General features: G+C 36.9%; 1 long non-coding RNA gene across 1 annotated transcript; it reads left to right on the plus strand.

The window, feature by feature from the left end:
• Positions 1 to 320: 320 nt before the first annotated feature.
• LOC114304204 (uncharacterized) lies at positions 321 to 3,248 on the plus strand. Its single transcript, XR_003643983.2, has 2 exons — positions 321 to 552; positions 2,920 to 3,248. It is a non-coding gene; the product is annotated as an uncharacterized LOC114304204 (long non-coding RNA).
• Positions 3,249 to 12,216: the final 8,968 nt, after the last annotated feature.

A 12,216-nucleotide genomic window follows, 5' to 3' on the forward strand; every position in this document is an offset into this window, starting at 1 on the left:
TATTTCGTGGTCAGTAAAATATTATATTTTGTGGTGTGCATCATCAAACAAAATATGTTTTGTGGTGAGCAAATAATTATATCATTTTATTGTTTATGTTTCAAAATATTCCAATGTTCCTAAAATATACCTTTAGTTATATATATATATATATATATTTATGGGTGTACATTGATTGAGAAAAATAAATAATAAAAAAAGAAAAAGAAAAAGGGACTTGAGGCAACAAGCCCATGGGGGGGGTTGGGGGAGGGGGCCGGGGGGCTGCCCATCTCAATCAATTTGACTTCTTTTCTTCTTCTTTTCATTTGCTGAGTTATATCTCTCTCTTCCTCTCTCTATCTCTCTGCTGTCTCTTCTCTCTCTCTCTTCCTTTCTTTTTCTCCATTTTTGCTCAAGTTTTGAGCTTAGAGTGGGAGTCTTTAGAGTGAGATTTTGAAAAAGTGTTGTAAATGAAAGTTGGAGAGCTCGTCGTGATCTTGGCAATGGTGTTCTCGGATTCATGATCGGGCGACGTTTGCATTTTCAGATTTGTTTTTCTTCATATTTGAGGTAGAGACTTTCTTCCTATTTTTATAATAAAGCTATTAGGGTTGTTTTGAGAAAATATATCATTATAAAAGGTATTGCATATAGATATATTTTCAGATTTTTGTTTGGTAATTTTTGGAAGAAAAATTATGTTGAAATGTTAAGAATGTTGGCATTTTGAGATTGATTTGAAAAAAATCATTTTGTGTTGATAATTTTGCAAAGAAATCTGAAAATAAAATTTAATAGTTGTATGGATTGTATCTACATCATATTATGGTTAGATAATTTGTTTTGAGAAATTAATGTTGAAATATTTATCTCATCCTTGAGTTTTAGAATTTATTTTTGAGAAAAATAAATTGATATTGAGGAATATTGTGTAAATTGTTAAATAGGAATTTTTCCTACACTTCTTTATGCACTTTTAATTGATTATATGGAGTTTAGAGTTGTATATAATTTAATTAGAATTTTTGAAAAATTTGTGATTTATTTGCTTAAAAGGGAAATTTTGAGAAAAATAAAAAGTTGATGCCTAAATTGCGAAAGTGTAAACTTGGAATATGTTTGTAAGGTTATGAAAGAGTTATATTTTTAATTTGAACAAAAACGGACTTCGATTCGATTGCTTTTGAAATTTTACCGGTTTGTGGCCAAAAGAGCATTTTTAAAGAAAATAAAGGAATTACGTTTAACTTTTTGAGGCTTTCGATCAAAATAGGATGTCATAGTTGAATAATGCTTGAAGAATGAGTTTGGAAAGAAAATGATATTTTCTTGGGCATTAACGGTATTATTTTACTTAATGTATTTGTTGGAATAAAACCGACACGGTTAGAAATGGACTTTGAGAGGTTATCGGACGTGATTGTGATATGAAAACTAGTGTAGTTGTTCATATTTGATAAAATGTGGAATATGATTTGTTTCTAAATGTTGGGAATCATGGGAGATTCCAATGTATGTCCATGTTGTTATCTTTTAATTAATATGTTAGAGATAACTATTTTGGCTATCGGTAAAAATTTATCATATTGCATTTAAATGAGGGATTTCTTGGAAGGATGTGAAATGATGGAACTTTGGAAGTTTGATATATAATAAGTTATAAATTTGTCTTGAAATGACTAAATTGGGAATGTTGATTAACATGTGGAGACTATATGAATATGGATATGGTTGTATTATCTCTTGGAATTGTATTAGAAATTATATTGAAATGAGAAATGAGAAACAAGAATTTTGATCAAAATGGTAATATTTAATAAGTAGGGATTTTCTACAATCTAATATGGTTTTTAACTTAGTTATTTGCTATTGTATATAGATGATGAGATTTGGTTGTGTTTGGACAAATCTAAGATTTGGGTGTGAAATGAAAAGAGGGATTTTTTATGTATAAGAGATAAATGAGTGTGGGTTTTGAATATAAGATCTTGGTGTACCAAAATAGTTGATTTTGGGTGTTTGGGTCAATAATGGAAAAAGGGGGATTTTTGCCCTAATTTGATAAAATGATTATTTTGTATAAATAATTGAAATTAACATTGAATATGTTAAATTGAATGGTTATTGATATAGATGATGATATTGGATATGTATTATCTCACCTACAGAAGTTTTGAATAAACTATTTATTCCGATATTGAACATCTCTTGGAAATAAATGTATTGGGCTATCGGTGGAGGATAGCTATGATTGTTGTAGAAATTGTATGAGGATTAGGCGATATAATGCTAATCTATTGCTAGTTGTCATTGAATATGACTATGTTATAAATACATTGCATATGTATGTTTATTGGGAGGAGAAAGGGGATGCAATCCATATATGACCATGTTATAAACACATTGTATATGTATGTTTATTTGGGAGGAGAAATGGGATGTACTCCATATATGATTATGTTTATAAATACATTGCATATGTATATTTACTTGGGAGGAGAAAGGGGATGGACTCCATTTAAAGCAAGTTGGCTGGAGTGTCCTGGTGAAAGACCCGAAAATCTATATATAAATGGGTGCTGGTTCCTTCGGACAAAATGGCAAAGTTTGAAGTGTTTATGTGTGTTGTGCATAATTGGAAAACCATTGAGTTGTAGTCTCATTTTGATTGTTGAAAGAAAATGAATTTAACTCATGAATTGAGTAGCATATATGAACTGAATATGAGTTGAAAGAAAATGGAATAAGATTGGTCTTAGTGGCATATGAATATGCAGGTATTGGATATAGGAGATTATGCAATAAAGTCATATGGTTATGACATGATATGATTTCACGTCTATGTATAAGTATCTTTGTCTCTGCATATCTTTTAATGTTTTAATATGAGATTGTTCGGTGGGCTTTGCTCACCCCCTGCCTGTACATGTGTACAAGGAATGCTTTTCGGATTTGAAGATCAAACAATGGGTTTTACCATTTCATAAGTGGAATGTAGTGATGGATTGTACTACTTCATTTGTTGTTTGGCCGAGTGCTAGGCAATAGCATGGATGGACTTTCGGGAAGCAAGAGCTTCTTAATTATGTTTTGTTGTGTGTATGTTGGTATTTGTAAAGCCAAGGGCTTAAGATGTAATGAGCAAGACTCAATTTGTGTAACCAAGCAATGACTTGGAAAGATGTAAGCCTACATAGCATTTAACTAGTTGTTAAACAGTAGACTCTGATATATGAAAGTATGCTATTCCTCACATTTATTCCATATATGAGTTATCTTTATTGTATTATTTTAGGGGTGTGACATAAACCATTTTGTGACTATATATATGAAGTCATCTCAAAGCCACAATATATATATATATATATTTTGTTTACTTTTTTTTTTTTTTGCAACGGTACCTATTACAGTCGCAAATTTTTTTTTTTTTTGCGATTGCAGTTGGTGCCGTCGCAAAAACTCTATTTTTTTTGCGACAGCAATCTCTGCCGTCGCAAATACTCTATTTTTTTTTTTGCGATATCAATTTCTGCCGTCACAAATACTCTCCTTTTTCGCGACAGCATTTTATGCCATCGCAAATACTTTATTTTTTGCGACGGCAAGTTGTGCCGTCTCAGAAAGTCACATTTTTTGTGACGGCAAATGTGCCGTCGCAAAAATTCCGTCTTTTAAACCCACTTTTCTTGTAGTGTCATAAGGTCAAATAAATGATGTAAATTTATTCAGTTTTCGCTAAAGATATCAGGGGAAAAAAATTAAAAATCACAGGAATATGGCGAATAAACATTTGGTGCAATTGTGTCATATAAGGTTCTGTACAATTATATAGATTTCTATAAACATAATCTTTTATGTAATTTTATAAATTTAATATCAATCAATTTAATACAACTTCATTAATACAATACAATTGATCTTAATTTTTAATTTAATATTTCTACGCTAATTATTTTATCATACTCGCAATATCATCCGTTAAAATAAAAATATCCTTAGTTCATCAATTGCTTAAAGAAATTATACAAGCCAAAACAAAAGTGTGTGATTAAAAAGAAAAGGGAAAATCTACAATGTGCACCTTATAAAAGGGCATATGATATGCACTTATTGTATGGTCCATATCGTGCCACATCATAAAAAATGACCTGCTAAACGGGTCATGTAACAGGTTATAGAAAGAATCATAACTTTTTTTCAAATATCATAACAATACTAGAATTAATCATAACAATGTCATAATATTCACCAAAGTGTCATAACAAAGACAATATGAATCATAACAATATAATGACAACTCATAACAAATATAGTTATTTCTAATCAATTATCATAACATTTGAATCGTAACATTTTTTATTATGATTCACCATGACAAATCATAACTTTTGGTAATACAAATCATAACTTTTACTAATGAATCATAACCACAACTTTTTTCTCCACAATCATACTAAGATTAACAAAATGTCATAACTTTTATTAATGAATCATAACCACAACTTTTTTCTCCACAATCATAATAAGATTAACAAAATGTCATAACTTTTACTAACGAATGATACACTACAAGAATTTTCACTTTTGGCGACTAAATTTTTAGTCACCAAAAGATAATTTTTAGTCGCCGAAGGGTTTTAGCAACTAAATTATTTGATCGCAATAGTCGTCGTCAAAGAATTGTCGGTAAAGGTAATTAGCGACTAAAATAAATTTTAGTCGCCAAATGTATACAATTTTCGACTAAACTTTTAGTCATCAAAAGGTTGGACATTAAATTAAATAAGACCATTTTCGGCGACCAAACTTTTAGTCGCCTAAAGTTCTACATTTTTAGCTACTAAAATTTTAGTCGGCAAAAAGTTCTTCTTTTGGCTACTAAACATTTGGTCGCCTAAAGTCTCACATTTTTTACTACTAAAATTTTAATCGGCTACAATGCTCTCTATTGCTTTATAATATTAAGAAATATGAATATTGTCCTTGGACATGGGAATTGGAAATCCAACTGACACTACACGTTAGTATAATGGATGGTTTAGTGTATATTCCGACTCCAAAGCAATCAATAAACCCCATTTAGATTGTATTTCTGAAGTAACAAGTGTTTTACTACTCTACAGAACTAAGTTGCTTTAAATGTTGAAATATAGTGTCATATACTTAGCCACAGTTGATCTGAATTGTTGTACCTTTGTGTAACAGTTGTTGGAGAGCTTTCAGAAGGCTTTCCCCACATTATCTTTTCCCCCCCTTGCCCGAACGGGAAGATTTTGATCTCAAAGATGTATTAGAGTCACCCTACTTCTTCAACTAATCTGAACCAAAAGCAACTCCTTCTCTTACTTGTACAGTGACACGGTGACTTTGATCTGAGAAATGTACTAGGGTCACCCTACTACAACTGATCTGAACCAAAACCTACTCTTCCTCTTATGTATACTGTGACATGGTGCCTCTGTGCATGTTTCATGGTCTCTGGTCTTTCTGTTTGCTACCGTATATGGGCATGGCAAAGTAAGAGGGCAATCTCTGCTTATAATCTGGTAGGAGGCTTGAGGCATGGATCGTTTGAGCATTGAGATGATCTCTCCAAGGTACAATACTACTATATACACAATTCAACCTGCAACTGCAAACTCCAGTTTTCTGAATACAGTCAACAAAGTGATTCTTTAGCGGTGCATGTCTGCTCTGATATGGTTTAGAAGATTTTCTAAAGTAGATTCATTGTGCAAGAAGCTTCAAGAGGTCACCAATGTACAATTTTGCAATAGTACACATTCTTCCTCAGCGAATCATGTCTTCGAACATGAAGGATATTAAGCTTTCCAATGGATACGGATCTGCAGAATCGGGTTGACAGGAGAAATTCTGAAAGTTGCGGAACCCATTCAGGATAGCTAACCTTGCATACACAGATGAATTACAATTTATAGTCTCATGAGGGGTTTTTGAGTGAAGTATGGTCCATATGGCTCACTAATTGTAATATTATATGCTTCTCCTGTCATGTAAATTTGTGTTAGTATTATGTTAATTGAAATTAATAGTTTCGGTAATGCAATTGTTGCCAGCAACATTATGTATTAGTATTATGTTTTTAGATTTTTTTTTCTCATTTAAACTGCAATGAAATCAAGAGCATACACAATCTTTTTCAACCCCTTCCACTCTACAGGTCTATACATCTTTTGGGCACTTAGTCAGCTTAAGTTACTAGCCAACCAGGAGCTAAATCAGATTGATGAGGAAACCTATTTAAACAACTCTACCAAGAATATGTTATCCAGACATAAGTAGAAATTTTTATTCAGTGGAGCTCTAGGTATAAAATGTCCAAGCTTAATTCTAAAAATCTTTTGATCAGAATAAAATTTTTGTTCGGTGGAGCTCTAGGTATAAAATCTTCAAGCTTAATTCTAAAACTCATTTGATCAGAATAAATTTTTATTAAGTGTGGAGCTCTAAGTATAAAATGTTCAAGCTTAATTCAAAAAATCATTTGATCAGAATAAAAAGCAGTGGGTAGAGCTCTAAATGTAAATGCAATGACAATTCAGCTCCGCAGAAAAGCTAAAAACACAGCACAAAACATAATTTTCGTCGATCATCATGATCAACACAATGGGCTGAAGAAAAATTGTGAAATATATACACTCAACGAACAATAGTTCTAAACACCAAAGTTCACAGCCTCATAACTCTGATGAGTGATAATTGGCATAAAAGCCGATACACCAAAAAACTCATTTTTATACACAGTAACCAAGTAAAACAACTAAGCAGCATATAACTCTCCCTTACAGGAATTCCTTCCTCTGATGCCGAGTGTAGACGGCGCCCGCGTGGGGCCTCATGCTACAGTTCGGACTCTCGATTTGTGTCGCGGTTCTAAATCTGAACCAAAGAGTCCAAATCTGGCAAATCGTTTTGAGAAACAGATTTTTGAAAAAGTAGTGCCAAACATGGACTGCTTTGCCAGATACAGAGTCGCCACCTAAATATTTTTTATGGGGGAATTTAGGAAACCCTGACTCGGTGCCGAAGGCCACATGTCCGTCATCACCGGAGTTGTCTCGGCTCGGGAGCTTGGGTACGATCGGGGAAGGTCAGCTATGAGCACCCCCTTTCGCCCGGTCCGAAGACCGGCCTCTACTAACCATGATATCCGCGTTTGAAAACTTTACGTGTTCTTATTCCGTTTATTAGCCTAGAATTACTATGTTGTGCGCGCAGCAAACAAGTATAGACTAGATTGCCTAATTTGGAAATAAACATTGCATATCCGTTTGGTTTGAAAATGCTTTGGAATTCGCTACTCGCAAGTAGGCTAAAATGCGGATTTCAACGAGTCTTTCCAACTCAAACAATCCAACCTTCACCCACAGGCATTCAAAACAGTTTAACACATAAGCATCTAGCCACATGTTAAGCATGCTGTCATGGCAACATTCACACTCATGCGATATGCTAAAGCAGAAATACTTACATAGTACTCCGTGCCAAAACAAAGAACTTGTTAGCAAACATGCATGTCCTAGTTCATGTTAAAAGTGGCTAATGCATCACATGCAAAATGCGATCTAGGCAGGCTCGGCTAGCCCTAAACATGGCATATGAAATGCGATCAACTATCACATAGTCAATTTTTGAATTGAAGTACGAATGCAGTTAGCGTGATGTACCGAGCCTAATGCATGCAATACAAATGCATGGATGCACACATGCATAGCATAAGGTATGCTAAATTAGACGTGCCCTATTACTAACCATCAAAGCAGGTAAATAAAAGGGAAGAAAGACGTGGGGATTGGAAGACATTCACACACCCACACACACTTATTACAGATTTGCCCTCGCTCGGAGGGACCGAATAAATATTACAAATTAATTAACTACGCGAGCTAATTAAATATTACAAATTAATTAATTTAATTAACAAATTAAATTAAATTAATTAAAGCAGGAAAGCGTCTCGGGAAACGCGCCACCATGCGCAAGCTGCCTCTGTTTTCCTTCCTTTCCTCCTCTGGAGGTTGTCAAAACCTCAGGACTGTATCCTTGGACAGAGGGGATCATCACCGGCTAGATGAAACTTCCACCGGCAGTGTAGTATGGCCATCGGCACAAAATAGGGCCTGTCGGCAGAGAAAATTGTGCCGGTCGGCACATTACACTGCCGGTCGGCAGAGTATTCCTGCAGAACCTGTAACTCACAGCAACAGAGGGCAAAACAAGGCATGACAGCATATTTTCAAGACATGTATGCACTTCCCATGTCTCTTATCATTGTGATGACTCAAAGGGACATGTGCCTCGGTTCTCGGACCACCAATCACGCATTTCCATGCATGATGGCCCAAGGAACCAAGTATGCAACTTTGGTTTCAAATGCATGCAAACCAATCAAACAAATTAGGCCCAATTCCTATCACCAATTCAAGGAACAAGGCATGCATGCAAGATGCAATGCAACCTAGGCATACAAGCTAAGGATGCAACATGACATGGCAATGCGCTTATGCAAGCATACAAGCATGCATATGGCAATACAAATGAGTGCAAAGATGGACTTAAACATGACTTAGGCAGCTCTAGAATAGGCCTAAAACAGTAGCCAAAGTGCTATAAAATGAAGGCTAAATGGCATGCACACACACATGCACATAAGGACCAACACTTAAGCATGAATCAAACAACATTTAAGCACACTTGAAAGGAGGGATCATGGACTAATTAGCATGCAACATGAGCCCTAAAATCATGTTATAAAATGATGCCAAATCAAGTTATAAATCAAGCCAAAACATGCAAAGAGTAGTCCAAGTGTTCAAGGCAAATCAATGATGCATTGAACTACACTTATCATGATCAAACATGGCATGCATTAAGCAACTAAAAACAGATTTTTAGCATGTTAAAACAAGGCCAAAGGACTCCTTAGATGGCATCTAAGTGGCCCAAATACAAAGGCATACACCATGGCCAAAACATGGAGCATTGCAACACATGCTTTCAAAGCATTAAAGAGACATGCAAGGCAATCCAACAAGCATGGAAATGGGACTGAAATAGCATGTAGGATGATTCCAAATCACCAAAACAATGCAAAGATGGCATGCTACACATGCACATACTCAAGGCCAACAAGCCCAAATACAAAGGAGCTATATAATGCATGCTAAAATCAACCCAAATACTTATGGACAGACCTAGAACATGGCAAAATAAGCACATGATCTTCACAAATGCAAGCCTAAAACATGCTCCAACTAAGGCTAACAACCTAGAACATGTTAAGGCACAAATAAGGCATTACATGGCAACTATGCTAAACATGCATAAGGTTCCAAAACCAACTTGAAATCATGTTATATCATGGATATATAAGCATGAAAAACAAACCAAACATGCTCAACACACACTCAAGCATAGGCTTCTTTAAGAGGCCAAAATGTGCCCTTTTCAAGGACAACAAGGAGAGGGGGTGGCCCTCTCCTTCTTGGGACTTCAAAGCATCATCTTCACCACTGAAATCCCTCAAGATTTCAGTGGTGAAGAGACCTCAACACCAAAATCCCGGAGCTAGCACAAAATGGCTCAAAATGAGGCCTTTTGAGGCCTAAGGGTGGTCAACAACCCTCAAACAACAAAACACTCTTAATAAACAATAAAGAGGGCTTAAAAATAGAACTTTTTTATGTTATACAATAATCACAAAAACAGCTCTAAGATAGATGAAAAATCAATGCAAAAAAAGGGGGGAAAGGGACTAGTTTCTCACCCTTGTAGCCTTCTTCAACAAAGATGCTCCAATGGCCTCCTTGAGCTTGAATCCAAGACAAAAACTTCAAAACACACTCTTTAGAACCTCAGCTCCTAGAGGAAGGTGAAACACTAGGTGTTTGTGTGCAATAGTAAGGCACAAAACACCTAGTGAACAAAATGGAAGAGAAAGAGAGATAGATTGTGTATGTCTAACCCTAACCCTAGAAAACCAGAGCTCTCCTCTGTCTTTTCTCTCTCAAAAATGTCTCAAGCCCCTTTTTCTTTTGCCTTAGAGAGAGCTCTCTCTATATGTCTCTTGTAAAGCTTACAAGACAAGCTTTGCAAGAGGGAGATCCCTCCATACACGTGTATGGAGGGGAGAAAAAGTCACACAGCTGTCCAAAAATATCTGCAAAAGCAGATGAACAGCAATCGGCCGACAAAAAATGCCATCTTGGCCAAACAAAGTGCCGACCGGCACAAAAAAGTGCTGACCGGCAACAAATAGTGCCGACCGGCAAACTATATTGCCGGTGGCAGCAAAAACCAGCCGGTGGCATCTAGCCACTGCCGGTGAAGGGTGGGGATGGTCTACAAGCCCCACTCTGCCTCTCAAAGGCAAGATGCAAGTGTTTGGTGCAAAACCAGACACTAAACGGTCGAGTTCGGAGATCCTGAGGCGGGGCGCGCGAGCCGAGACCTCCGGGAACTCCAAACGAACACAAACATGGATAATCACCGAGTGTTCAAACGGTGACGTCCAAGTCTTGAGGACGGTCAAAAATGGGGTGTCTACAGTTGCCCCTCTTTGACAGAACTCGAAAGTCATAACAATGACGGGAGTGAATGTCAAAGCCCAGAGACGACCCATTTTTGACAAGGCCGAAGACTCAGACAAACATACAATACAAATAAGATATGCGCCCGAGGGCAGGGGCAAAATGCAAGACAATGCACGGAGCCGAGCATAACTTATGATCATGCAAAGAAAGCTGTAACGAAGCAAACATGCAACAGTTTTAAGCTAGCATACCAAACTACACTACAATGCAGAAAGGATGTAAGAGAATTATGGAATTCTCAATACGTCTCACTCGGGAGATACAATACCTGTGCGGCTCGTCTGGTTGCACCAGCTTCAAATGAACCGTACATACAATATCGTGCCTGAAAAGAAAACAAACTTAACAGGTACAATATGGTTAGCAACATGCATGACAATGCAAAATGGATGCAAAACGAAATGCAATATATACAAAACAATGTATAAATCATGCAAATAAACATGCAATGTATTTGAAACAATGCAAGCTACATGCAAAGCATTTGAATCGTGATCCAATCACGAACGGTTCGAAACCACATCTATGTCAAATAGATTGATGGAGATAACAAGTCTGTCTACCATAGAACGGTCAACTGAACTATGAGTATTGTAGACAGACGCAAGAACAAGTATTGGGTGGAATTGACATAAGTGGGGAAACAACCCGCTGGAGGAAGGACTACGATCCTAATGCCGGATGCAAAAATTACACTACAATGTAATGGATAGATATGGCACGCAGGCCAAACCAAATCTTGCCTAGGAAAGGCATGCATACATACAAGCCATGTGTAACACAGAAAAGGTGCCGCAACCCTCAACCAACATATCAGCGTGGAATCGGCGCGATACACATACAGAACTGTGTTTTAACATGAAAAGTAAGGACACATACCAGACCAAGCTCAACATGGAAAGGCGCAAGCCATGGGCGGAAGGTGATGCAATGAATGCATGCAATCTACAATGCAATATCTACAAATATGCAATGGAGTGGATATGGATACAATGGATATGGCACGCAAGCCAAACCAAATTTTGCCTAGGAAAGGCATGTACACATACGAGCCATGTGTAACACAGAAAAGGTGCCGCAACCCTCAACCAACATATCAGCGTGGAATCGGCGCGATACACATACAGAACTGTGTTTTAACATGAAAAGTAGGGGCACATACCAGACCAAGCTCAACCTGGAAAGGTGCAAGCCATAGGCGGAAGGTGATGCAGTGAATGCATGCAAACTATAATGCAAATGCAAGACAATGCACTGTGATGCAATGACTATGATTGCAACTTTCCCTATCTTACCAACAGGGTGATATACTAGGTTGGTTCAGTATCCAGAACTGAGGCGTCGACACGCCGCCTCAACCTATGGGGCTTCCATACAGATTTCAAGCCGAGGGTAAACCTCTGGGTATTTAAACCAGACTTTAGTCTCGGAACTCCCGAACCTTTGCGTTCTAGGCATAAGCCGTTCGAACTCTAGTTTCCACCGTCCCAGTTGGTCTTCTAGGAACTCATCGTAAGCACAGACAGGTGGCTTTACCAGACCACCGAAAAGTCGTTCGGGCACGACGAACACCAAAGGAATTGCACCTTCAGAGGATTTAAGGTCTCCTAGACCGGACGTG

Source organism: Camellia sinensis, chromosome 8, assembly GCF_055761805.1.
Source record: "Camellia sinensis isolate YWXY chromosome 8, ASM5576180v1, whole genome shotgun sequence".
Taxonomy (NCBI): domain Eukaryota; kingdom Viridiplantae; phylum Streptophyta; class Magnoliopsida; order Ericales; family Theaceae; genus Camellia; species Camellia sinensis.